Raw genomic sequence first — 26,393 nt, forward strand, 5'->3', positions numbered from 1 at the left:
ATCAATCGATATAATTTCTCGATTCTCCGCTCATCGACTAAGTAATACCTTACAACATAGTACACGTTAGAATCGATTTAGAAAGAGTGCATTCAACTCGAATACTTAACGAGTAACTCGTTAGCGTCGAGTGAAAATTATGTTTCTTATTAAACTAAAATTATAGTTTGTAATTACGGTAATCTGCTGTATAGTTTGTTGCTGTTTTCTTTGATGAACACGAGAACGACCAGTTCTCGTGTTAACTTTGCAAGCTAATTTAAGTAATGCACTGAATTGAACACTATTGTTTCCTACATTACATTCCTAATAAGCAAATAGGTATATTGAATAATTACACGTAACTATCACATGCTGAATAATAATATCTTTCTATTTACAGCTTAATTAAAAGTAGTTTTACTTCATCATTCACTGATAGAAAGCATCTTTATTTACTGAGAACTTGTCCACATGTTTTCTTTGCTAAGGTGCATAACACTTTATAAAACATCAACATAATATGATAATACAGACGCAGGTGCACTCTCTAGTCGCTCACTTTCATAGCTCCAGCAATCCGTCACGACCGTGCAGAGATTAGGTGCAACGACTTACATGCTTTTTGAGATACGAGTGATGTTTCGATTTGTTCAGATCATCATCTGCCTAGCCTTTTCCCAACTATTTTATACGTGGCTCTTACCTTTACGTTTTCTTATCTATGTACTTTTCCCTTTTTATGTTGTTTTACAAGGAGCGACTGGCTCTCTGACCTCTTCAACCCAGTTACCCGGATAACCCAATACCCCATGGTATGACTGGTGGTCAAACTTACTGGCTTCTGAATACACGTATCGACTGCCAAAGATGTTCAAATGACAGCCGAGATAACGTTCACAAAACTATTTGATGATGGCAAGTGCATCTAATCTCGGTAAGATCTAAGAAAGTGTTAACCTAAAGTTGGGGTCAAATACTTACTACTATGTTTGACAGTCCATTTGTAAAATTATTATAAAAGAAATAGAAATATCAAAAACTAGTTCAACACCTACTTGAGCGATTCTTTCACTAGTTTTATCTTAGGTCACGAAGTCGTGACTCTAAAATAGAGAATAAAGTCGGTTCTGCACTTACTTATTTTTTTCTATCGATAAGTTTTAATGAATAGAGTTTTGCAGTTTCTCCGATTGGGGATTCGTTTTGTAAAGTTTATTAAACGTACACGATTGTGATGGCCGCATTGATTTTACTTAGAAACGTGGTTTTGTCGAAGAACCTCATTTTGAAATGAAAGGATTGTTGTGTAAATGCGGAGTTGATATTTTATGATCAAAATGTAAGTCGTCAACAGAGTCTATACAAAAATATGGAGGAAAATCTCTCTTACAATAACACACCACACACAATAACACTCATGTTTTATTGCTAGGACCTTTTAAGATAAAAATTCTAAACTGTTAAACATAAAAGCTATTATCTAAGTTAACACGAACTATTTTCAAAGCTGTCAAACAGTGTTACAAAGTGAATCAAGTAGTTTAATCTCCAACCCACAAATTAGGTAATTTTGTATAACTAGTGTCCCTAAATTCCACTACTCTTTTAATGTGTAACCAGCTAAAAAACAACGACTAGTGACTAGACGCTTTTTTATCCGCATTTATGTTTCTGTGAGTGCACACAAAAGGCGAACTAACTAATTAAAAAAGAACTAAAAATACATTGCATGAAAATAACCACCACTAGTTTGTGAGCTGAATAAAAAATAATTTACAACCACCCCTATCTGTAACTTCCATATCTATCCATTCTATAAAAAAGAGGAAAAAAATTTTGTTTGTTTGTAAAGGTTCCAAAACAACTGAACCGAATGAAAAATTTATCGGGAGTATTATAACATAGGCTTTATTTCATGCGGGTAGGTACGGGTAATAGTTTTCACAAAATCGCAATTTGTGGAAACTAATATCACTACTATTAAACTTCTACAAAATTTTAATAGAAGTTTTGTGATTGTTTGATCGGTTGGACACCAAAGGCTCCGAAACTACTAAAATTGTAAAAATCTGTCGGAAACTTGTACACATTATCCCCGATGTTAACATAGACCATATTAAATTCCACGAAATGCGAGTGAAACCACAACAAAAGCTAGTCAGTAATAAAAACGCAGAGAACGTTGCAAAGCTGCCATTTAAAACACTAGCGCCTTATTCCGTATTCTGTCTCGAACTTAACGGTCTGGCCGTTGCAAATTGCCATCGACGACGAGCGATGGTTATGAAATCGGTTTTTACCCGGATCTTACTTGTTTTTTAGTTGGAATAACAAAATTTTGAGCTAAATAGATCTATGTTTTTTGTCTATGTAGTTCTGATGTCTACACTGCCTAATACCCATATATGGGAGGAAACATTGTTTTATTTGTTTGATTGTACCCTAAAAACTCTGAAAGTACAGGACCGATTTTATATTTCACTGTAGGTTATATTTTATCCCGGTACAAGAAGATTTTCCTCGAGACGCGCAACATTTAGTTGCTTATATATAACAATGCCAGTAATATGCTATGCATTCATTATATTTTAACTGAATATTAATTATCTACGATTGCTAAGCTACTACTATTAGGTAGTAGAAAGTTAAATTATTTGAACAAATAATAATCCAAGACTTCTTTTCTTAATTGCTACTTGTCTATTCAACTTCAAAAGTATACAAAGCAATAAGACAACGATGACGTTCCAATAGCTATTATTATACAACCGATGTTACATAATCAGCCCACCAAGTAATTAGGTAACAGGTATTCTCAAGTTACTTGCGGATACGGACTTCGGGATTGAGCTCATTAGTAAAAGGACCTTACCTGGATCCTTGAACGAATTGAGGAACAAATATTTTGAGAAGTAATTTATCAATGAACCATAAAACGTTATAATTTTTTACGTAAGTATGCGAAAGATACGTAATTTATTATTTTACCAAATTGTAGAACCGCAACAAAATAAATGTCCTATAATAATAATGATACAGAGTAATTTATTGTACAACGCTAATCATAAATGAGAAATTCAGTCGCACCTCAAAAACTCTATTATCTACCTACTATCTCATCCCACCTCATCGAGGAAATTACTAAAACAAAATGGCGCGCACATTATGAGTATCAAATTAAAAAGAAGTGCCTATTAAAGTTCATTTATTTGAAAACGCAGTTTAAAAATGAAACGAGGTTAAAAATCTATGTAAAGACAATAATAAAAATTACTTAATTAATTGAATAATTATTTTAAGCAGTATTTTATTTGTTTAATACGTATTTGTTTGAAAAGTCTTATCAAGATTGTCACAAATGGAGTATTAGACACGATGTTCTAAATTCAAATCACTTTGCCGCTCTAGAGGATAAAAACGGCTTTTGTGCTCAGATATCAAAGGGTAAAACTACTCTTTCCGAGATGGTGGGATGAAAATAACTATTTCCTTGGAGAAAAAACGTCATGTCTTATCTTGAAAGGTTTTGTTTCTTTTGGTTTGGCGAATAATCTGGCCGAGTTTTTGTTGAATTTGATGAATTTGTTCAGAAAGGTGTGAATTTTGATTATGTAATACTGGTTGGAACGCAAGAAAATTGCTGTTAACTGGTTTTGATGCGGTTGTATAGTTTTAATGTAAAACACAAAACATACACTGTTTTATATCTTCAAGCAGAAAGCCACCAACTTATTTTTGTATCTGTTCTGGTTTCATACAAATTTCTAAACCCACGTATAGCCACTTTATCTTGACCTAAAAACATCACCCATAAATGTACATATTTCGCAATATGACCCATATACCACCTTCCTTATTACGTATCCTACTTATGTCACCCAAATATTTTCCCGTGATTTTCCGGCCAAAAGCAATTAATATGTGGGACTCGTCACAGCCAATGAAACCAATATCTACTAACAAATGTGTTTTTCTTTACGCTTCAATGATTAGAGTCTCAATATTTGGACCATGTCTCTTGGGTCTTCAGAAATGATCTTGGAATGAAACTGGGCTTAGAAGGTTTATATATAGACAGGTAAATTACTTTATTGGTCATATTTCGTTTTGGTCCTATTATGTTTTTAGAGGCTGGATTTTCCCATTGATTTCGGTGCAAAGGTTAATTTAGCATTAATATATTAGCACACTTTGCAATGTCATCTCGTTAATTAAATATAGGTAGGTATATTATGGAATATCTACTTGCTTTGTTCAAAAACCGGCTAAGTGCGAGTCGGACTCGCGCACAAAGAGTTCTGTACCGGAGCAAAAATGAGCAAAAAAAATCAACAGCAACGGCAACAGAAATACATCTTCTGTGAAAATTTCAACTCTAACTACCATCACGGTTCATGAAATACAGCCTGGTGACAGACGGACGGACAGAGAAGCGTAAACAATAGGGTCCCGTTTTACCCTTTTTGTACCGACCCTAAACACATGTCATTGTCATTTCATTTAGAAACCATTTTAGGACCTATTTCATATACATATATATATAGATCCGGAACTAGTAGGAAGTCGGCTAAATACTGAACCATCAGTATTGTCTAAATTCTCAAAGCGTGCCAATAAATCGATATTCTAATAATGAACCAAATTTCCTGGTTTAATAATGAAAATTCCTCGTAGCTAATACTACCAAACAAAATACATTTATTAACTTGCCCCTTGCTGGCTTCTATTGTTATAATATATAATGATCCTTTATCTTTTTTTTTCCCCCTTTATTTAACGTTAAAACAAATGTGTACAATATTAAGTTAAGAAAGCATTGAAAAACCACTCGGGTTTTAAAATAATGCTTAAATCTATTATCTATTTTTGGGTTAAGTAGGTTCTTGATGTTCATTTGTTCATGAAGTCTTACTTTATTATTATTGTATACTAGCTTCTGCCAGCAGTTTCACCCGCATCACGTGGGAACCCCTGCACGAACCCGGATAAAAAGTAGCCTTCCTCGATAAATGGGCTATCTAACACTGAAAGAATTTTTCAAATCGGATCAGTAGTTCCTGAGATTAGCGCGTTCAAGCCAACAAACAAACAAACTCTTCAGCTTTATAATATTAGTATAGATGGGTACTATATTGTTACAATGACTTTTCGGATGGTAACAACGACAGATACGAAAGATACAATAGCCACTTCTATGTTTAAGTACCTATTTTACTTTTTTTACAATCATCGTAATATAATGATAAAAATAGGTATTTTATTTGATCCTTTTTATTGGAATTCGAAATATAAAATACTTTTAAGGCTTAAGAGCTTTATTTACATATTCTGAACCAATTGATTATTATCACGAACCAGATTTAGGTTCTCAACTAAAATAATATCATACCTAAATTAAATATTTCGTTTTGATATTTATGTGAAGCATTAACATTTATTTTAAAGATACTAATCGTTTTATTACAACACATAAACTAACGCTTCAAGACATGCATGTACCTATAGATTAAAACTTTCTAAATACCGAACAAAGAGCAATAAATAATAATTAATAGAAAAACAATTGAGAAAGGAATTGCAATCAGTGAAAGTACGAAACGTATGGGTCACGATGCACGGTGGTCATAAACTAAGCTGGCTTGGAAACAATAAATTATTTTTTTTTATTCTAGCCGTAAAGTATGTCTGTGATATCGTAAATACCACAGAATTGAATTTTTGCCCCGTTGAATTTTTGCCCGACAAATTGCCCCGTGGGTGTAGCTGTTGCATAGCATCTTGGGTTCGATTCTTTGGTCTGGCCGAAGTCGCTTTGGTTATAGAAACTTTCACAAAGGAACCTGGAGCCTGGAAGTTAGTGATTGATTCATCTGTGTCCTGCGCCTGATCTCTCTCTGGTCATGTCGGATTACCGTCCCATCGGGATATGAGAGTGAAGGTATAGTGTACACTTGTGTCTGCGCAAATGCTTGTGTACTGTATGTATATGTCCTGCGCGGCTGGCTGATCTTCTTATATGAGAATAAAGAGTGAGTGAGACGCCGATAATAAGCTAGGAGAACATCATCAAATGCTACAGAATATTACTGGCTGATAAAACGGTAAGGAACAATATAAATTATCATTCTCGAGTAATAAATAAAGTAGTTCAGTAGAAAAGACAAATTAAATTGCTTTGAGGTTAGCTCGGAAAAGCCACCACAGAGAGCACTAACGTTCTAGCTAAATTAATTATGTTTTCCACACATTAAAACATTGAATTAATTACTAAAATATGCATTTAATCTCACGCCTTTTTAAGGGTAAAGAGCTGGCTTTTCATTTCACTAGCATCATGTAATGGTGACCTAGTACACTGGTATAAAAAAGTAAAATTTTATTTTCTGTTTTGGATGTTTGGCATTTCGATTTTGTTTACATAAAAATTTGATAACAACATGAACATTTGAAATGTTAAAAAGCCGATATTCAGATATCATTATATTGATGGCCACACACTTTGAAACTTATTCTATACCAATTTTTAAAAAGTTGTACTCATTTTCATTCATATAATTTTCAATGTCTTGACTCATCATAATACTATTAATGTTTAGTATCTTTTTGCACCGCAATTACTCAGAAACTTCTAGACCGATTTAAACATTTGTTTCATTATTGTGAAGCTACACTATCCCAGGAGAAAATAAGGCTATCCCAGGAAAAATGGGCTATATTTTTCCGTACTACGTAAAGTATTTCCCACAGGATGCAAGTGAAACCACGGGAAACAACAAGCCATAGCTAAGTTCACTTAAATTAATAAAGCACCGCCCATTATAGTTCACGAATACATGCAGCATGAACCACGAGTCACGACTCTTGAGGTCACCGGGGCTCCTTCAGAAGTCAGCCAGCTAGTTAAAACCCATTTATCATGGCGTGCGCTTTCTCTTATTATATTTTATCGACGAGAATATGGATACTGACTTTTAAAGTCAGTTGCTGTTTGGTGTATTGTGAAGATGAAGAGTTTGTTTGCTTGCATTTTAATCTCAGTAAAAAATATGTTTTCATACATGTTATGTCAGCGCTAGATAGCCCATTTATCGTAAAGGCGATAGGCTACTTTATATATTATGAGTGCAAAACATTCATACCACAGGGAGTGGGTGATACCGCGGGTGGAAACTAGTATACAAACTTGGGTGCACAGGGTAATCAATGCAAGGTATCTCTCTATTTGTATCATGTAGTAGAAATACTAGGAATTGTATAGGTATGATAGAATTTGAATATGTATCTTACTAGATAGCTGACATTATTGCATTCTATGTAAATCAAGACATTTCACTTTGATGTCACTTGTATTGAATATACACAAGTACACAAATAGTAAGTTGCATTCAAGACATTGTTGATGATCTCAAAGTGACCATAGGTTGGTATAGCTGGAATACATCGTCATCTGCCTAGGCTTTTACCAACTTTGAGGGTTCGGCTTGCAGTCCAGCTGACCTCTTCAACCTTATTACCTGGGCGACCCGATACACTTTGACAAGACTGGTTGTCAGACTTTCTGGTGCTGATATAAGTAGGTACATTCAAATACTAGATTATAATGTTACGTGAAATATGGTCCGGGTTACGTAAATTCATAGGTTTCAGATTTTTTTTCTGAAAATTCAGGTGTAGTATAGTCACGCTAAAGTTAAACCATTCACAAAATTAAATCATATGATGCGTGAGAATTCTAACAGATGTGTTAACAAAATACTTTTAGTGACTTGCACGAGTAGTCAGACGTTTTGACATTTTATTTCAACATGATTATTCAATTTGCATTATTTTCTAACCTTGAAAACTTTCAAGAATCATGTGCCTTATTAAGTATAGTATAGATGTTTTATTTCATGAAAGCGTTTTCATGAAGCCGTATTTGTGTGTCTGTCATGTCTTTGTATGCGTAAAATCAAGAGCTCTCAGTATTGGCCGACTCGCCGAGTCGTACAAAGACAATGTGCATGTAGACTTAAACTCACGTGAATGATTCACCCATTTCACTCTTGGCAACACCAAGTTGTAAGTAATTAGGTACGTACAATAGTTATTCCCATAGTATACTAATGTTTCGTACACTCTACACACCATACACATGTAGCAAGCCTAATACCATCAAACCAAACACCGAACTGAAAAAACTTTGTACAAAAAAATCCAATAGCACTTTATGCCAGTCGGATATCCATTTCAGAACAATCGCGTCTGAGACCACCAGACTGTAAGCAATAATGCGGTAAATGCAATACCGAAATAACTGTAGTTTCTATCGCTGGTTCAATCCTTATGAGTGTAGGTAATGGGTGAAGGCGAAAGTGAGTGTGTTTTGTTTTTGATGCTTTCATGGTTACAGCTGAAGTGATTGGTATAGAAATGGATGTGAAAATAGGTGGTAATTATATTGGCAGCTTTTTGCAGCAGGAATAAGTACGTGCCTGTAGGGACAAGGATAATACGGTGAGAATGGAAGTTAAAACCATATTTTGAGTATAAGCCTTAAACCCGTAAATGTCAAAGTTAACGTTTTTATTTCTTTAGTAACAGGTCTTAAAGGATTCTTTGATACGTCAATAGCTAGGTGGACGATTTCAAGCAGTGGGTGGTTCAAGGTATGGAGAAGAACTGACAAGAAACTACACGGACAGGCAGACAAAAAACTATAAAAACGACATGTCTACAGAGTCTCAAAAATTATGGATGGATTAACGACCTCCAACATATCTTCACATACATATAAAATTAATAGTATTTACGATAATTATTATTTATTAGACATTCATGTTTGACGATAATGATCACTAAATTATTAAACGGTATAATGACATGTTATTGATGCCTGACCTTTCATTTTATAAGGTTTAATTGTACGTAAATCAGAAACAGGGAAATATATGTACCTTACTAATTATAGTTTTAATTGCCTTGACTTAGAAACTTCGTGGTGTTTGCGTCATTAAGTTGTTGCGTTAGAAAATGGTGCTAAACTTATTTACGTTTTAGGATCAAATAAATGTGAAATCAAGTAAATAGCTACATACACATTGGTATAAAGATATATGCATACTTCTTCTCCACTGTTCGAATAATATGATCATAATTTCTGACTTCTAATATGTACTTTTAAAGCACATAGTCCTTACCAAATAACTATGCAGATTGTTGTTGACTTCATGTTTGTCAAAATGTACGCATAGAACATTATTAGGCATGCACGACGAATGGCTAAATTTAGAGCGGTTATTTGAAGACAACTGAACATTAATTTGATGAAATCTTTCACCTTTACAGTCCCTAGCGATGTCTTTAGGTTTATAGCAGAACTAAAAGTGCTCATTTAAGCTTTTAAAATCTAAAATAAGTCAAGAAACAAAACTTTATCACAAAGACAAATGACAAAACAGGTTTTTCAATTAATAACGCATACGATTGCGGAATAAAAGCTGTAATTTACGAACGTCATTTGTTTTATCATTATTCAATGGCCTTCCAATTAATTTGGACTTAAAATTGAGTATACTAAGATCTAATTTAGAAAGGCTCTTCATATGAAATGTTTTAAACGATCGTAAATGTTCTGTAATTTGTATAGAAGCAGTAAATATTCGTAAGTATTTGGGAATGTATGTTTATCATAGAGGAAGGAAAGATAGCGGAGATGCCATAAGGAAGGTAGGTCAGGCGCCTTCTTGTAGGTCAAGCACGCGTGATCAGTTATTAGAACTAACAAAACAATAGGGTTCCTTGTCAAATTAAAAGCAATCTGTCAAAGTTTGCTCTTGTTTGATTAGAGATTTTATTTTGAAAATAATGGACGGGTTCCCCAGAAGATGTGTAAAAGCAGAGCTAGCAAAGTTCCTCGTTCTCCGAACATCCACTTTTGCGCGTTATTTTCTTAAGTGATTTTGAGTTATGACATCTCCGCTAGTCATTTTGTTTTCCATGGTGTGTATGTATAGCTCCAATTATTATTGAATATTTTGCCAAAATATTCATCTCTTATTAGCTTCAAAGTACCTTCTTCATGTATTTTTCCAATGAGTAATTATTTTTTCTTGGAAGCAATTTCGTTATGTTATGGCTATTAAGCCAAAGGTATGTGATATATGAAAATATTTATTGAGAAAAAATATTACATATTTTATTATTATCCACATAATCAAAGCATTTAGGGTGGTAATAGACCTTGGAAAAAAGGCTCGTTCTTCCATTTTCTTGTTGCCTTGACATTTTACCACAATAAAAAAAAACTGGTAACTAACTTCCTGACTTTCAGTACTATAAAAATAACATGAAATATTGTAAAAACATGTATGCAAACAATTTTACATTTATAGAGTAACAAGCCAATTTCCCGTGGTGTTACCCGCGTCCCGTGGGAGCTACCAACTCCCACCGGGATAATATATAGCCTTTGTTATTCGATAAGAGTGTAGCTTTCCAACAGTGAAATATCGTTTGTATAATATGTTTCAAATCGGTTCTGTCGTTTCGGAGCCTTTAGGGTACAAAGAAACACAATGTTTTTTATTACTTTAGTAAAGATATGAAATATCATACAAACTTATATGCAAACAACTCTACTTTTACAGTGTAATTGTGTGAAATTCCTCATACATTTTTTTTCTCGAGTAGTAGTTTAATGGTAAATATCGTGGGAATATTGTCGGAGGTCCGTTAGTAGGCCTATAGAGTTGTGACTTGTGAGTCAGCGGGTCAGGTATTTTATGCAGGCCTTATATTCTTACTTGATTGTTCTACTAGATCTTAGAAGGAAGAAAATGTTCCTAGCTTTTTATTGGTTTGATATTAAAATTGATTGGTTATGTTAACGTAGGTAATAACTATTTGTATTTTGATAAAACTTCCAAAAAAATAGTTAGTAGTTTAAGTTTCAAGACAGTGTTTTATAGTTATGTGGAGGTCTGTAATATTTTTGTAATTTCTATCTATCCAGATGATGATCCAAAATTTAAAAAAAAATATATATTTACTCATAAAAAAGAATTACAATAAAGTTAATTACAAGAGAACAACGAAAATTCAATCACTGTATGCATTTAAAAGACAAAAAATTCTGAAATGCAACTAAAAAGCTCGTATTTTAGCTACAGTATTTTGTTGCTCCCGTAAGAACCTACAAAATCCCACTTGAATTATTTTTACTTTTGAAATCTTTAAACTAAGCTGCACTTTCTCACTCGTTCCTTTTAATTCAGCACATCTACTCGTACAGTACGAGTAGAACAATATATTTATTGGTCAAGGCGGAATGGCCACGATGTCCTTGCCAGTCTAAAGGCGGATTGTCCTCGAATCGAAGCTAACTTGTGATTATCTAGATCTGAATAACACGAGAACATTTTTTTATTAAATATTTAAACTGGGAAACTAGATGGAAAACGGGAAACTGGGTTGAAAAGGTCATAGATAGGCAGTCTCTCCTTGTAAAAAATCCCTCTGCTGAATGGGGTGGGACTGGAAGCCGCCCCAACCTATGGGAAAAGGCTGATAAAAAGAATAAGCTAGGGACAGGATGACTGTGTTGCTAGGGAAAATTTATAGAGTAGAAGTATCGCTTTTAGTACTTACCTAGTGTTTTTAGAACGCTTTTGAGTCTTAACATTATGTGTATTTGTGTTTTGCTTATTGCATACCAAATGTTTACCTTATATGATCTGCAATAATATTTTATTTTTACTCTTGTTTTTATTTTTGTCAGAGCCTTTTCTAATCTAGGTTTTAATATCTACGCCAATAACAAATTGATATTCTGTTGAAAGCAAAAATATTTAAACCATAACACTATATTTATTTATTAAATTATAGTTGACTGAACTTATATTTTTATGAAACACACATAAATATTTATTTCAATTTTCACTTATAATACCACAAGAGCTTCAAAATTATCGGGTATTTTCGTCAAGTTTTTCAGGAAAAATCACTCGCGCTTCGCGCTCGTTATTTTTTAACCTGAAAAACTTGACTCCTTCATTTGTTTGCAACGAACCTTGAGGGAAATGCCAGATAATTTTGAAGCTCGTGTGGTATTCGGGGGATTATTTTTCCGTCCCAAATGTCGGCCACAACCTGTCAGTTTGACGTAGCAACGACCAGAGAAAATATTCAAAAAAAATTATCAGTATAATACCATGTAGGTTGTACCACGTGACGTCGAATGGTGCAATTCTATTGGTCGATATTTGGGTCGGAAAAATAATCACAATTAATCTCAGTTGTGTGCTGAAATTATCATAGAAAAGTGCTTTGAATTAAAGTAGCCGCTTATAAAAGATCATGAAAAACTTATACAATACAGTAATAATGCTCATTAAGATGAATACTTTGTATGCTGATATTGTGTTTGTATAAAAACTCAATTAGTTTACGTGGTCTTAGCGAAGCGTATAAGTATCAAGATATTTTTCTACGTGACTCTAAGCAATTAATTTAAAATAACATAGGCATCGACGGCTGTGTACGGCTTCGTCAACAATAAATTAATTATACATTTTAAAATAATATGTAAGTAGCTATTTACGGCTTCCGTTATGTGGGTTGCAGGAAAGTTTACGGGAAGATGAAAAATGAGAAACATGAATAAAAATGTCGATGTCGTTCAATAGGACCATTTTATAGTGACTGTTACCTTTCTACGTAGATCGTGATACATGTACACGCAAACGTCAATTTTACTGACGACATCTTGCATCTAGTGTTTAAATCTTGTTGTTGTATAAACCTGATTCTTCAAACCTCAACCTTTAATGCTCAATCTCTCTCCGTGTGAGAGGAGGCTTGTGCCTAGCAGTGGGACGACAAAAAGGCTGTAACTATAACTCTTCAAACCTACATATATGGTTAGGTTTGTTGGGTCACTTCTTCTTCATTCCAGCAAAAAAACACATAACAAGCGGTGAAGAGTAAGCGTTAAGGCGATTGTGTTTTGTTTTGACGTTCGAGAAGAATTTGAATAATCTTTTTTCTGAATTTAACTTCGAGGATATTGCAAGGGCAGTAGGTTAAAATATCAAACCTATACAAGAGCAGTAGTGGGCGTCTTAGGCCCGGTTGTTCAAAGCTCAGTTACGTCAAGGTTAGGGTTAAATTCTAGTTACAGTAAAATTAACAGGGTTTAAATTCAAAAAGCGTTGTTGAACTTTAAAATTTCATAATAAAAACGTCAAATTAACCGTGGTCAAAATTGACATCGGTCAAATTTTAACTTTAACTTTACCGTAACGTACGAACAACCGGGCCTTAAGCTCAGAATCTTTGAGTTATTTTTAATTCTAATTTACCTAATACAGTTTGACATTGCTGTGTCCAGTTGATTACTATTGCAATATTAATTGCTCTAAATAAAATCTAATAGGTCTAGACACAAAATAGCGAACGTAGGCGTATTTTATTACTTAACAAATACTTTTGCCTAATCCTTGGGGAAAACCGCTAAGTTTTTACGATATTTCCCTTCACCGTTAGTCAGTTGCGTTAGATATTGGAAAATACACACTTCGAGTAACCTTTCATCATTTCTAAGTTATGTACTTTATAAACTGTTGCAACTTTATGTGAATGAATTACTACCTTCCGCCAGCGGTTTCACCCGCGTCCCGTGGGAACTACTTCTCGAAACAGATAAAAAGTAGCCTTAGAAAAAACAGACAAACTCTAGATATAATATTAGCTTAGATTGAATCTTTAATTAAGTACCTTTATGAGGTGGTTGTACAATAATGTTTGCATGTGAAATACCATGACAATCATACTATTCTTTTTCTAGAAACAAACCTGTTTGTCTCTGTTTGAGAACATCATACTCATAGTACAAATACGGTACTGAGGACATTATTTATTTTAGTAATCGCACGTTGTCATAAAACGTGATCACCACTTTATGTACTTAAAGATTGCATCTCGATTCATCCTCGTATTTCAAGTGTGAAGCCACGAACAATCACAATCGATTTAATAACTAATCGATATTTGTTTATCGATTCAATATTCCGATTATTATCTCGAATGCAAGCCTGATTAAGCATTAGTTACGCTTCAGTTGTCACCTATATGATTAGCTCAAATTAAATCGAATCAGATTTCTCTAGACTTTCTAAAATCTATCGATTGTATAAATATTCATAGCAAGATCTAATTATAGAATCGAGTATTTCTTTGGAGATGCTAATTCAGTGTTGTTTATTCCCAGGTGTTGTCTTCTATTTCTAATATTATTTCTAGTAATAAGATAACAGTGATTTCATTCTAAACAAGGATTTTAATCCCATCATCTACTTATACATATTTCCCAACTGTTGGGATTGGCTTCCAGTCTAACCATATGCTACAGTCTGAAGTTTTAGGTAGGTATATGAAGAGACTGCTTATCTGATCCCCTCAAAACAGTGACCTGGGTACCCGATAAGCGTCAAGGAATTTAAAGTAGTTGACCAATTGCAGTGTTGATTTTATCACTAGATATTTTTGTTCAATGAAAAAGTCTCAAGTAGAACCTAGGAAAAAGTTCCATGGCTAACACTAAATAAACTTAGTTGCGGCAAAAGCACATACGTTAAATACGGACCAGACTGTATTTTTACGATAAAATTCAAATAAATATACCTGTGTTACAAAATAATACTTCTGGAATTTTTTACCTTTGGTTTTCTTGGAACAACTTGACTCATCAATCATTGAAGATTTTCTTTATCGTCGGCTTGCTTTGCTAAGACATACATACATATTTATTATGTTCTCGGTACGGTTGTATAAAGACGGTTGCCGATAAACGGAGCCTACAGATTATTGTGGCTTGTACAGACGGGTGGTTGGAATTGCAGAAGTATTTTAATTTAATGTATTAAAATGTAGTGGTTTTTTTTTGTTTGTAGAATAGTTTTTTTATATGTATTGTAAATATGTTAATATCTATGTAAATAAATAAAGAATTTACGATGTAAAAAAAAATATTTACAATTTAAATTCAATAGATTTTTTTGAACTCGTGTTTAAGGCAAGGTGTCAATTTTTATCGAGTTTATCATGTAGTAGTTTTCCAAGTACAGTAATTTGAAGAATAGAAGTCTATAATTGTCGTTCTGTAATAACATTGATTTCAGAGTATTAGAAATGATAACAATCTATCAAATAAATTCGGCGGGATTTTTACGTTTTTATGGTTCGCTATTCCCCAGCATACGGATAAAACCGAGCAAAGGTAAGTCAAAAACAATCATACGCCGGTCTGCATAAACCCTTATCGTGCATTTTAGTGAGAAACAAAAAGTCGTAGTGTTGTTGATGCAGGTTTTTCTGGGTCACCGCTACAAGACAGGTGCAGTGCCAACTGCATTGTCAAGATGGATGTTCTTATTTCGAAATTGGCCGGTTTTTTGTGTGCTCGTATGAAGATGTGTGTAGTTGGGATGTAAAAAAGGTTGGTGTTGTGTGTGACAGGGTTTTTGTTAGCAAAATTGTTTTGTGAGTAGAATAAAATGAGTCAAGACTTCGGTCAGGACCCTATAAATAGATCTTAGCTAAAGTAGCAGGTACGTACGGACTGCTTTAATAATTTGACATTTTATGTATGTAATTAGTGTTATAATTTTCTAAAATGTTCTGAATTCCCACTAAAAATAATAAGTAGCCGTCAAAAACTGCATCCTTAGAAAAAAACGACGTCTGGCTTTTCCAATTCAATTAAAGTTTCTTGTAGATAAATAATTACGTGTCTAACACTATCCTTATTGTTTTGGGTGATATGAACATCGATCTTAGATCAAATACTTCACACAAAGGCATGTATATCGATATGCTTTCTGCGAATGGCTTAACGTGTGGGATATCGGACTATACTAGAATTGAAAAGCGAAATAATCAAATAACAAAATCATGCATTGACCACATATTCACACGATCGCACACGTTAACACCATACGCGGGGGCACTCGACACTGTTCTGGCGGACCACCGCGCTACTATCGTATGTCTAACCGGCCTGACCGCTCGACGTGCTATACAGGATGCGCCACAGACCAAATGCATTTACGACAAAAAAATTATGTATGATGTCTTAAATAACACTAACTGGAATGAAACCGATAACCTAACTACGTCGGACTCAATATATGAGTTCATAATTAAGGCTTTTAATTGTGCATTAAATAAGTCAAAACGTACTATTGTTATAAATAAAAAAAACAGAAAATCATATCCCTGGTTAAATAATAACATAGTGAAATTGTGTGATCTGAGAGATGAATGCTTTAACCTCTGGAAGAAAGATCCCCATAATAAAATATTAAGATTAAAGTATAATAGATTGAGAAATAAAACGCATAAAACTATTGAATTCTATAGAAATGAATACGACAAAGATCAAATTAAATCTAACTTTAATAATCCTAAAAAACTTTGGACTTTTCTGAATTCATTATGTGGTAAAATATCTGTGTCTGTTGATGAATTCATTATGGAAGCTTTTAGAGCACAAAATATGTCATCTCTTGAAATATCAAACAAGTTTGCCGTTAGTTTTGATAGTGCTGTCAAAAAAATATTACCGGATTGCTCAGTTCCACTTCTTAACAATTACTCCTGCAAATCTGCTGAGGTTAGTTTAAGATTTCAGGATGCCACTCCAAAACAAATACATAAGCTTACAATGTCGCTCAATCATAAGAAAGCACCAGGCCTAGACAATATCAGTGTGGCTGATCTACAAGCAGTCAGTGACAAAATTGCATCTTCTATAGCTAGACTCATTAACATTAGTGTTCACTCTGGCCTGTACCCGGATAATCTTAAAATAGGATGTGTTAGACCAGTATTCAAAAAAGGCAAAAGAAACGACGAAAATAATTATCGCCCAATCACGTTATTATCGTCAATAGACAAAATTGTCGAAAAATTTGTTTGTAACCAAATATACACATTTTATGGAAAAAATTCTATTATAAATGAGTCACAATATGGTTTTCAGCCAAATAAAAGCACTACTGAGTTACTCTCAAAATTTACAGATCATATTAACACTGCACTCAATGAAAAAAAACATGTTCTAGCACTATTCATTGACTTCTCCCGTGCATTCGACACTCTAGACCACCACAAACTATTAGAGAAATTAAAAGACAGTGGATTGCGGGGTCCAATGTACGCCTGGTGTGCTGACTACCTAAAAAACAGGAAATATCACGTTAGAATAGATAACAGCCTAAGTGACCCCGTGTGTGTGACCAACGGTACAGCTCAAGGATCCGTATGTGGTCCTCTGCATTTCCTGGCTTATGTGAACGACATGAATGCAATATTTCTCAATTCTAAATCATATCAGTTTGCTGACGATACATGTCTCCTTATCGAAGGGAATGACTTGACCCTTATAGGTGCACTTCTACAAAAGACTTCGACAGGCTTAGTATGTGGTGTCATGATCTGGGACTCGTAATGAATGCCCAAAAAACAAAAATAATGCACATAAAATCAGCTTACTTGAAAGATAACACCACAATCTTCAAGCTAGTAGCACACTCACACAGTTGTCTCCATGAAAATCCTCTTGATTGTGATACCAAATGTTCAGTTATTGAACAGGTTGATACGCATATGTATTTAGGATTACTTATTGATAGTAAATTTAACTGGCGTCCCCATATTGCACGAGTGTGTGATAAGTTACGTGCGATTCTTGCTAAATTTTATATTATAAAAAACCGCCTGCCTTATAAAACTAGACTCATGTTGTATAATGCACTATTTGATTCAGTCATATCGTACGGGTTATCCAGCTACGGACGTACTTTTAAAACCTACCTGGATCCAATTCTTGCATTACAACTCAGGACATTAAAATTAATAATTTTACCTAAAGTCAAATCTACATTAACACATGACCTTGAATATTTTAAGCACTGCGAGACATTACCTGTACACGATAAGTTTAAGTTTAACATCCTAAAAGAACAATTTTTCAATAACTCAATAAAGTTCGAAAAATGTCATCCTGTATACACGCGGAGCGTAGCACAAAAAAAACTTGTCACCACATCTGCAAAAAATTTCTACGGTACAAGAACGAGTGCATATATAATACCTCGATTAATCAATTCTTTACCTACTGATACTCGTGATGCCATAACAAAAAATAACATAAAATATAAATTAAGAACACACTTCTCCTCAAATCTGTAACAGAACACTGTCGAGTGTATTCTAAGTAGTGGGTACTTAGAAAATATTCGGCAGTGTTGATTAATTGTTTGTGTTTGTATAAAATGTGTAACGTAACGTTTACCTATGTATAATTTATTGTGTGAGACGAATAGAATTGTGAAGTATCACATACAAACCTGAGAGGTTTAAGTGATGCTGAATCAGTGAAAAAAAATGTAAACATTATTTTTGATAATTAAATAAAAAAAAAAAATAAAAAAAAATGTATTTAAAGTTGGATTAAAACTCCTGAATGTTAGCAGAAACATTTAAATAAAACAGAGCAGACACGTGAACGTTTAGTCTCATTTGTCAGAAAGCAAATAGTTTTGACAAATGGAAGCTTGAATTTGCGATTAAACCAGTCTAGACGCGTATATTGTTAAATGTTTAACCATGCATTAAAGTCAGATAGATTTTATTTCTTATATCTTTATAATTTATACAAATCTAAAATTAAATCAGGTTTGATAATTTTGTCTCGATCATTAGTCAGTGTTAAACCACTGTGCATTTAGTATAAATGGTGATTAAAATTTCACTTAGCAGTTTTTTTACTTAATAGATGTTTTATTCAGAATTATCTGCTTATAATGCGTTTTTTGCATCGTCGAGAAGATTAGGCGAAGTTATTTGTAACAAATAAACAGATGTATATTTTAGCCATCTCTTCTTTTTAAAGATTTCTTTGTAAAGATATTGTCTGATTATAAAATCACTGACCAATTTTTTTTTTTGGTACAAAGAAAGTAAATATTAACGTAGATATTACTAGCTAGGCTAATACTAGAGGTATTCCAATATTACAACTGGTACTTCTTACAAACTCCTAGCATTGGTTTCACCCTCTATAAATACGCTACCTAAAATTGAAATAGTGTTTCAAATCGATCCACATCCATCACACGAACAGACAAACAAAATTTTCAGCTTTAGGACATACATATGTATCTATACGTAACAATACCCGCCCACAAAATCTTCAAAATCACAGCCTAACTCGTCTTCAAACCTGCTCAATAGCTCAGTTCGCGTCAATCGGAAGCAGGAATGCCGCACAGATAACTGACTATGTAGGAATGTTGCTCGCTTTCCGTTGCGTTTGTAGTATTTATTAGAATTATTTATTGTTATTGGGTATTTATTTGGCTAATGATGGAAGAAAGTTTTTGGTAAGTGTTTTGAAAGATGATCATTATAGTTTTGTTTTGAGTTCTGTTGGTATTAAATTAGAACGGATCTTGATGAGCTTTGTCAGCAATATATCTTATACATCAGTGTTATATAAAAGCTACTTTATCTCCAGGCACGGGAAGTGATTTCCTTGGAACATATGTGGGCAGAAGCTATTACTAATTATAATGGTGATGATTGCAATTCATTTTAAAGTTAGGTGTCCACGTAATAACGCATATTACCACGCTCTTTTGTATGAAAGAAACATTTTAAACAAAAGATTAGATGAAGCAATTTTTTAATATGTATTGATTTCATACGCTTTACATAAAATGGCTTATCACGTTGTTCGCTAAGGAATTTTCCTGTTTTCGACATCCAAATTAAAATAATACATACAATGAAAACAAGAACGCGAGTCATTATCGATATACGGGAAAATTTTTGATTGGCAATGTTGTCGAAATCTGTTAATTTGTGCTCATGTGTAAACAATTTCCATATGTATGTTTTATCGAGGAAAATTTCCGTGTCACAGCACTACGTCCCCGAGTAATTAAATGACAATATTTGTTGTTGGTGATACTTGCCAACAATTTTGAATCCGAGGCCAACTTTTTGAGATCGAGAATTAAAAAGTCGTATTCTTAATTAAACAAAATGACTGCTTGTACTTTTCTATAATAATCACTTTCGTTAGCGGTTATACTGTGTTTCATAAGAACTATTCATGCATCCGGATAAAAATAATAGCCTTCCTTGATAAGTGGGCTATCTAACGCCGAAATATCGATTGATCGATTTGAAATAAATCGGTCCACAAGTTCTTGAGATTAGTGCGTTTGAACAAAAAAACTGTTAGTGCGCTGCGCTGGAACTAATCACATACTTAAGTTATTACTTTAATCTTAGCTATGACAAGTTAGAAGTTTGTTCACTGCCCTTTTCCGGTAACAAGTCCACATTTAATACATTGAGATTGATGGGCCTCAGGAGACGTTTCTCTCCAGTCTATTTATAGTTCAAGAACAGCAAGAAATTCCCTAAAGAGAACGCACAAACAATGATAAAGTAACAAATTAAAAATATTATGTTTTTTCGGTTTTCTTCAGTCATTTATCCTCCTTAGTGAAACATTCTCATGATGCGAGCCGTATCCAGAAGTATAGTTCTCTGCATCATATACTTGATCCAGCCGTTTAACGAGACTCACTTTAGCTTGATATGTCTCTAACAGACCACAAAGCTATAAAGTCCCGCATTTTCGGAAGGCAAACGTGGGGCCGAAGCCAACATGCTGAAGCCCTGATGAGACAACTTTAATGAAAATTATGGTGACATACAACCGACGATTAGACTGTATACACTATAAAAGTGTACCCAAGGACTACCCTCGGTTCTGTGCGAAACTATAGCTTGAGTAAGTAATATGAAATTACTTGGGTTATTGTGGTAGGATGCTAATAGACTAGGTACGGGGAAACTACGAGAACTATGACACCTGCCTATAACAATGCAGTGAATACTCGTATTAATGACAGATGAAGACTCATCACTCACTTACCGGCCCTATTCCATTCCGGGCCCCGGGTTCTATTCACGAAAATAATAACAAGAGACCCAAATTATGTAACACACTAGCTTCTACCCGCGGCTTCGTCTACAGAGTTCGGTTATATCGCGTTTCCAAGAGAACTCTTCAAAAGTCCGGGATAATAACTATCCTATGTTCTTTCTCAAGGTCAACTCTACCTCTGTACCGAATTTTATTAAAATCTGTTCAGTGATTTAGACGTGAAAGCGTAACAGATAGACAGATAGACAGATAGACAGAGTTACTTTCGTATTTATAATATTAGTAGGGATATAATAAGCGCACAAAATAATAACTTAACATTACCAGTTCGTCCTTTCAAATTTTGCTAGCGGACGCGGTCTCAACGGCCTTGTTCGTTACTGCAGTAACAAAAGTTACTTGTACTACAATAATCCCTTCTATACGGATTTAACCTTCATCTCAAAACACGGAAGACAGGTGTACTTTGTATACAATATTCATTTTGTTTTTGTTGGTCCTCCTAAATGGCAAATTGTTGATTTGCAAAATATGTTGGAGGTTATAATTTTTGTAAGTCTTCACTAGTTATACTAAAGCATGTGTAATAAAACCTGGTAGATACTGCTGAGACTTTTTCAAACTATTTTGATCAGTTTTCAGTACCCAGCAGCTTAATGTTAGGAACTTATTTATTACTGGGGAGTTTATTGCGCTTCTTCTTCCCAGCAAGAAGTGGTGAAGGGCGGGCGTTTCTGGGCGTAATTTTGGGGTTCGAAAAGTGTTGTTATTCTGCCTACTTTGAATAGGTGCTGGTTTTAATTTTGCATCATTGACTCCCTTTTTCTATCTCGGAAGAGTCTCGGTATGACAAAGATCATATTCGTGGCAAGAAGAGCCTTGATTGATCGACTCTGGCGGTTGTTACTGACGCACGAGCTAGTTCATAACAGTGCTATTAAAATTAAACAGTTTGTAACATATTAAACAACCCATACCGGATCTACCTAATTTCTTTCATTGATACCCACTACCATATCCTGTCATATTTCCCTAACTACCAATTATAAAGTTATTTATAACCATATAAACATTAAAATAATGACTTGAAGAGGTTTGATATGTACCAACAATCTTGCCGATTTCCTGCGTCTTTCCGACTGAATGACGCACATTATGAAGTCACTATGTACGGTAGACTACACATCAGTGGTAACTGACATGCACCTTAACTCAATAGTAATAAGTACGATTTTCCTATAAAACTGTTACCACTGACCTGAAGTTGACTGTACTTATGTAACATGTCATAAATGGCCGCCTTTACCTGAAGGTTTAGCCAAAAGGTGTTATTAAATTAGTAGCAGTAATAAATCAACTACATAGTATATTATGAAGGTGTCCCAAATTGCATGTTCACCCTCATTTAGCAGATGTTACTTTAAGGTTCCTTGTAATAAGAGAGGTTCCTGTCGCCATCATCCGTACCTCTATATAATATATTCAGAGCCCTTGCCGGGTCCACTAATAATTGTCAAGGAAGGAACGAAACTCTTGATGAATAAATTAGGAAAAACATTTTTTTTAAACCACCAAATCAGTTAGGTGCAGCTGGGTAAATGTCAGACTTTTACTGACCAGGGCCACGGTAGCTCGTGCGAGAAATCCCGCAGTCCCAGCAAAGCACACAGTTAGTGATACAATAAGTTATCAGTTTTAAGTGTCTAAACACACTACGAAGTTCCGCGGCTGATTTTACGTTCCATCGTAATTGCCCGATATGACACACCATAAGTGCCGAACTTACGCGGCAGAAAAACAGTTGCGCAATTTACGCGGGGCGCAGGCGGGGGCATGCCTGCCTCCCGCTGCTCGCCGCTCCCGATCTCCGTCGCCAGTCGAACCGAACTTCGGTCGCGTATAATGTGTTTTCTACAGAATACGTTGCCGCCGCATTTCCGCTGAGCTTACGCCCGACTGAAGTTCGGCTGTACGCTATAACGCAACGTAATTTCGGCATAATGTGTCGCCAGTAATTCAAATAGCATTGCAGGCGTAATCATGCCGAACTTCCGTCGCGTATCCTCGGCATAGTGTGATTAGACACTAACCATACTTTAGCGTAAGTATCCTACTACCTACTCCTTCTTTTTAGAAAAATCGACTGAAACAATTTTAATAAAAATCTAGTGTAAAGAGAGGTTATAGTTGGAGTAATATCCGCTTGTTAATAGTGTTTGAACTAATTCTATCATGCAAGTAGAACTGACGGAAACTGCTTGTCAAAAAAAGCATCCAGCCTAACTGCTTGTAAGCAAAAAACCAGAAGCATTTTGTATGCAAATCACTGATTCAGCAAGGTAGTGCGATGATCCCGGATCGACGATCGATTGACCCAAAGCTTGAAGAAAATGGCGGATCTATAATGATAATGGCTGTCCCAATTTGGTCCTAACCCTAATAATATGCATCTTGTTTGTAATAAATGTTTGAAATGTTGAATTTTTATAAGGTCTATTGTATGTTAAGCTATTAGGAAAACACGATACATAAATAAAATACTATTATAACATGACGCGGAAATTGTGTAACACACCCGGATAAAAAATATCCTAAGTTCTTCCTTAGACTATCTGTGTACCCAAAACTGAAGAGCTAATTGTTTAAACGGGCTGGTCTAGGTGCAACAATCTGAAATAATATTTCGGTAATCTATTTATGTAGGAAGGCTATATAAGTGTATTTTTATTCATAAGCACGGAGTAGTTCCCACGGGACGCGGGTGAAAATGCTAGCAGAAGCTAGTAAACTTGATATAATCAAGCCTTCAACTATTTTGTGGTACTAACTCACGATATCGTGACAATTTCGAAATTGTCAGACAGTTATCATGTACTACTTGTTTTCAAGCAAATTATCTGAAGTCAGGACTTGCTATTTGTATCTTCAGATTATTCGACGTTTGCTCTTATCGTTCGTGATGGATTTAAAGGGAAATGTATGAAAGTGACCAGGTGCAGTGATAGTGATTAATGTTTGTATTAAAATATATAGAGGCGATGTAGTGTTTTTGGAATTGTTGACTTCTCATCAAAAAACTTTATCACTCTGGAGTTGGAAACGGTAAACGATATAGTAAATTTCGATATAGTAAATGTTGATGTAGTTGTAGAGTTTTGTTAGTACATTTTGACTATCCTGAAGTCACTAGGTAGGTACCAATTTTGGCGTCAATTTGCTATTTGGCGAAATTTTGTCTAAGTATATTTTTCATGAGTTCTTTCTACGAAGTGTTTTTTTAAGTAATAATATATACACACTTATGAAAATGAGCAGCTTATTACTGCTTTAAAATCGTATAGATTATGACAGTGCAATTTTTACTACAACTTTCTCGAAAATATACCGATAATGTTTCACAAATATAAAGGGTTTCTATAGATTTTTTAAATTAAGAAGCTGGTTTAATTCATCAGAGCAATGAGTTGCAGGTTTTATCCTCAAATACATGCAACCTTTGGTTCGGAAACCAGTTAAAAAATATGATATCATCGGTATTGACGTATGTTGAAAGCCAATTATTGATATTGTGACTCCAACCGTGCATTTCATGGTGTGCTCTTTACATAAAAATATCAGGAAAAACTTCGAATAATATGATGAATCCTTCTCCGTGTGAGATTAGGCCTGTGCCCAGCAGTGGGACGATAAAAAGACTACAATAATTACAAAACAAATATAATGAAAATATGGGTTCTAAATCTTTGTAATATTTTAGAGAAATCTAGGAACAATATTATACAAAAGTATATGAAAAATATTTCGTTGTTTCCCTAAGTGTCAATTACAAAATGTTTGCCCGTGTTCAAACGATAAAAATCAGTGGACAAAATACTAAAAAGAGATTTTTTTTTTGTAGATTTCTTACAAAGATACGGAAAGCGTTAATTAAAATTTACATTTACTACCTCAAAAGGTTTTTAATATATTGCTTGTCATGTACCAAAAAACATGAAAGTGACCCTTTGAAATTATGACTCTGTGTCGCGAACTAGGTATCAAATTTTTTTTCGGTGTCACACTCAAAGCGAGTCGTGTAAAATTTATAACCTTTTTTGTCAAAAAAAGATAATATTTGTTAAATTAAAGTAGTTGCTAACAATGTTGTAGTTTGATTTTTTATCTTAACTGGTTACACGTTAATTTGCTTACCTTTTATGGAATATCTATTGTAATAATCTAGCAAATTTCTATTCTATTGCCCAGTTAAACAGATGAAGTTAGTAAGTACACACAAAAATAAAATAAAATAAAAAATTGTAGTTGCTGACAATTGATGATTCATTAAATAACTGAACTGAACTGAAGTATATGTATGCATAGTTGGGGTCTGATTAATAGTTCTTTAAAGGTTACTTTATGAAATTTGCTCTATGACCTTAAAATTAATGCAACATGATTTGGCATTTGTATTACTCATTGCTCCTTGTAACAATACTTTCAAAAAAAATAATATCTACTATGAGTGACTAAATAAGGACTGCGTAGGAGATTTCATGGTGAGTAGGTATGAAGATCTGATAAGTAAGATTGCAAATTCCAAATGTCAATGACTCTCTAAAATCGAATTCAAAACACCAGGTAGCAACAAACCAAATTCAAAACAAAAACTCGTACAAAAGAACAATCAACCGTATTCCTTATACGGAAATATCAAATTAGCGTGCAAATGTCCACCATATTTCATAAATTAAACGACGAACACTTGACCAGTTTCGCAAACCAACATTCTTATAATAATTGCCGTGAAAAAATCACTCGACAAACTGACGAACAACGTTTTCTCTCCACGAATGTACATAAAAAGATAGTTGTATGTACGGAACCACTTGACCTACCGTAGCGTCATCCGACGTCTCGATGCTCGATCACTGTGTTAACTTGCTAATCGATTTTGGTTATCGCACTATTCTAATCGATTGTACACTTAACACTGCACGTGGATCACAACATCCTGGCACTTTCACTCGAAAGCAGTTCTGTATCGATTTAGTAGTTTATAAACCGTTAAAACTGTTCGGGCGTAGCGCGCCAACGCTCGCGTCACACTGGCTGCGCGAGCGCAAGAGCCTCATTTCCCCCTCTTTGAAATCACTACAGCACCTGGTCAAGCTAAAAGATACTTTATCGTATAGTAGAAGAGTTGATTTTCATCTGGCAGTATAGATCAAGTGATTTGTATTTTGATATAAATTCTTGAGGACCGCAATGTTTTTGTGCTTGCATACTATCTATTCCTGATTATAATCATTATGTTATCTGTAGGCATTTTAAAGTTTTATAACATCTGTGACGCTTTTAATAATGATTGCATTGACTCATAGAACTTGTCGGGAAAGCCCTTAGAAGCGATTGTCACGACCTTGTT

The 26,393-nt window shown here is 34.4% G+C and overlaps 1 protein-coding gene across 1 annotated transcript in view; it reads right to left on the minus strand.

The window, feature by feature from the left end:
- The window catches only part of LOC110379194 (tyrosine kinase receptor Cad96Ca), a 101,552-nt gene extending 75,465 nt beyond the window's left edge, over positions 1-26,087 (minus strand). The window contains exon 1 of the mRNA XM_064037282.1: positions 25,864-26,087. The gene's annotated coding sequence lies outside the window, so the exon portion shown is untranslated. The remainder of the gene's footprint in view (positions 1-25,863) is intronic.
- Between the last annotated feature and the right edge of the window lie 306 nt (positions 26,088-26,393).

Source organism: Helicoverpa armigera, chromosome 12 (assembly GCF_030705265.1).
Source record: "Helicoverpa armigera isolate CAAS_96S chromosome 12, ASM3070526v1, whole genome shotgun sequence".
Taxonomy (NCBI): Eukaryota; Metazoa; Arthropoda; class Insecta; order Lepidoptera; family Noctuidae; genus Helicoverpa; species Helicoverpa armigera.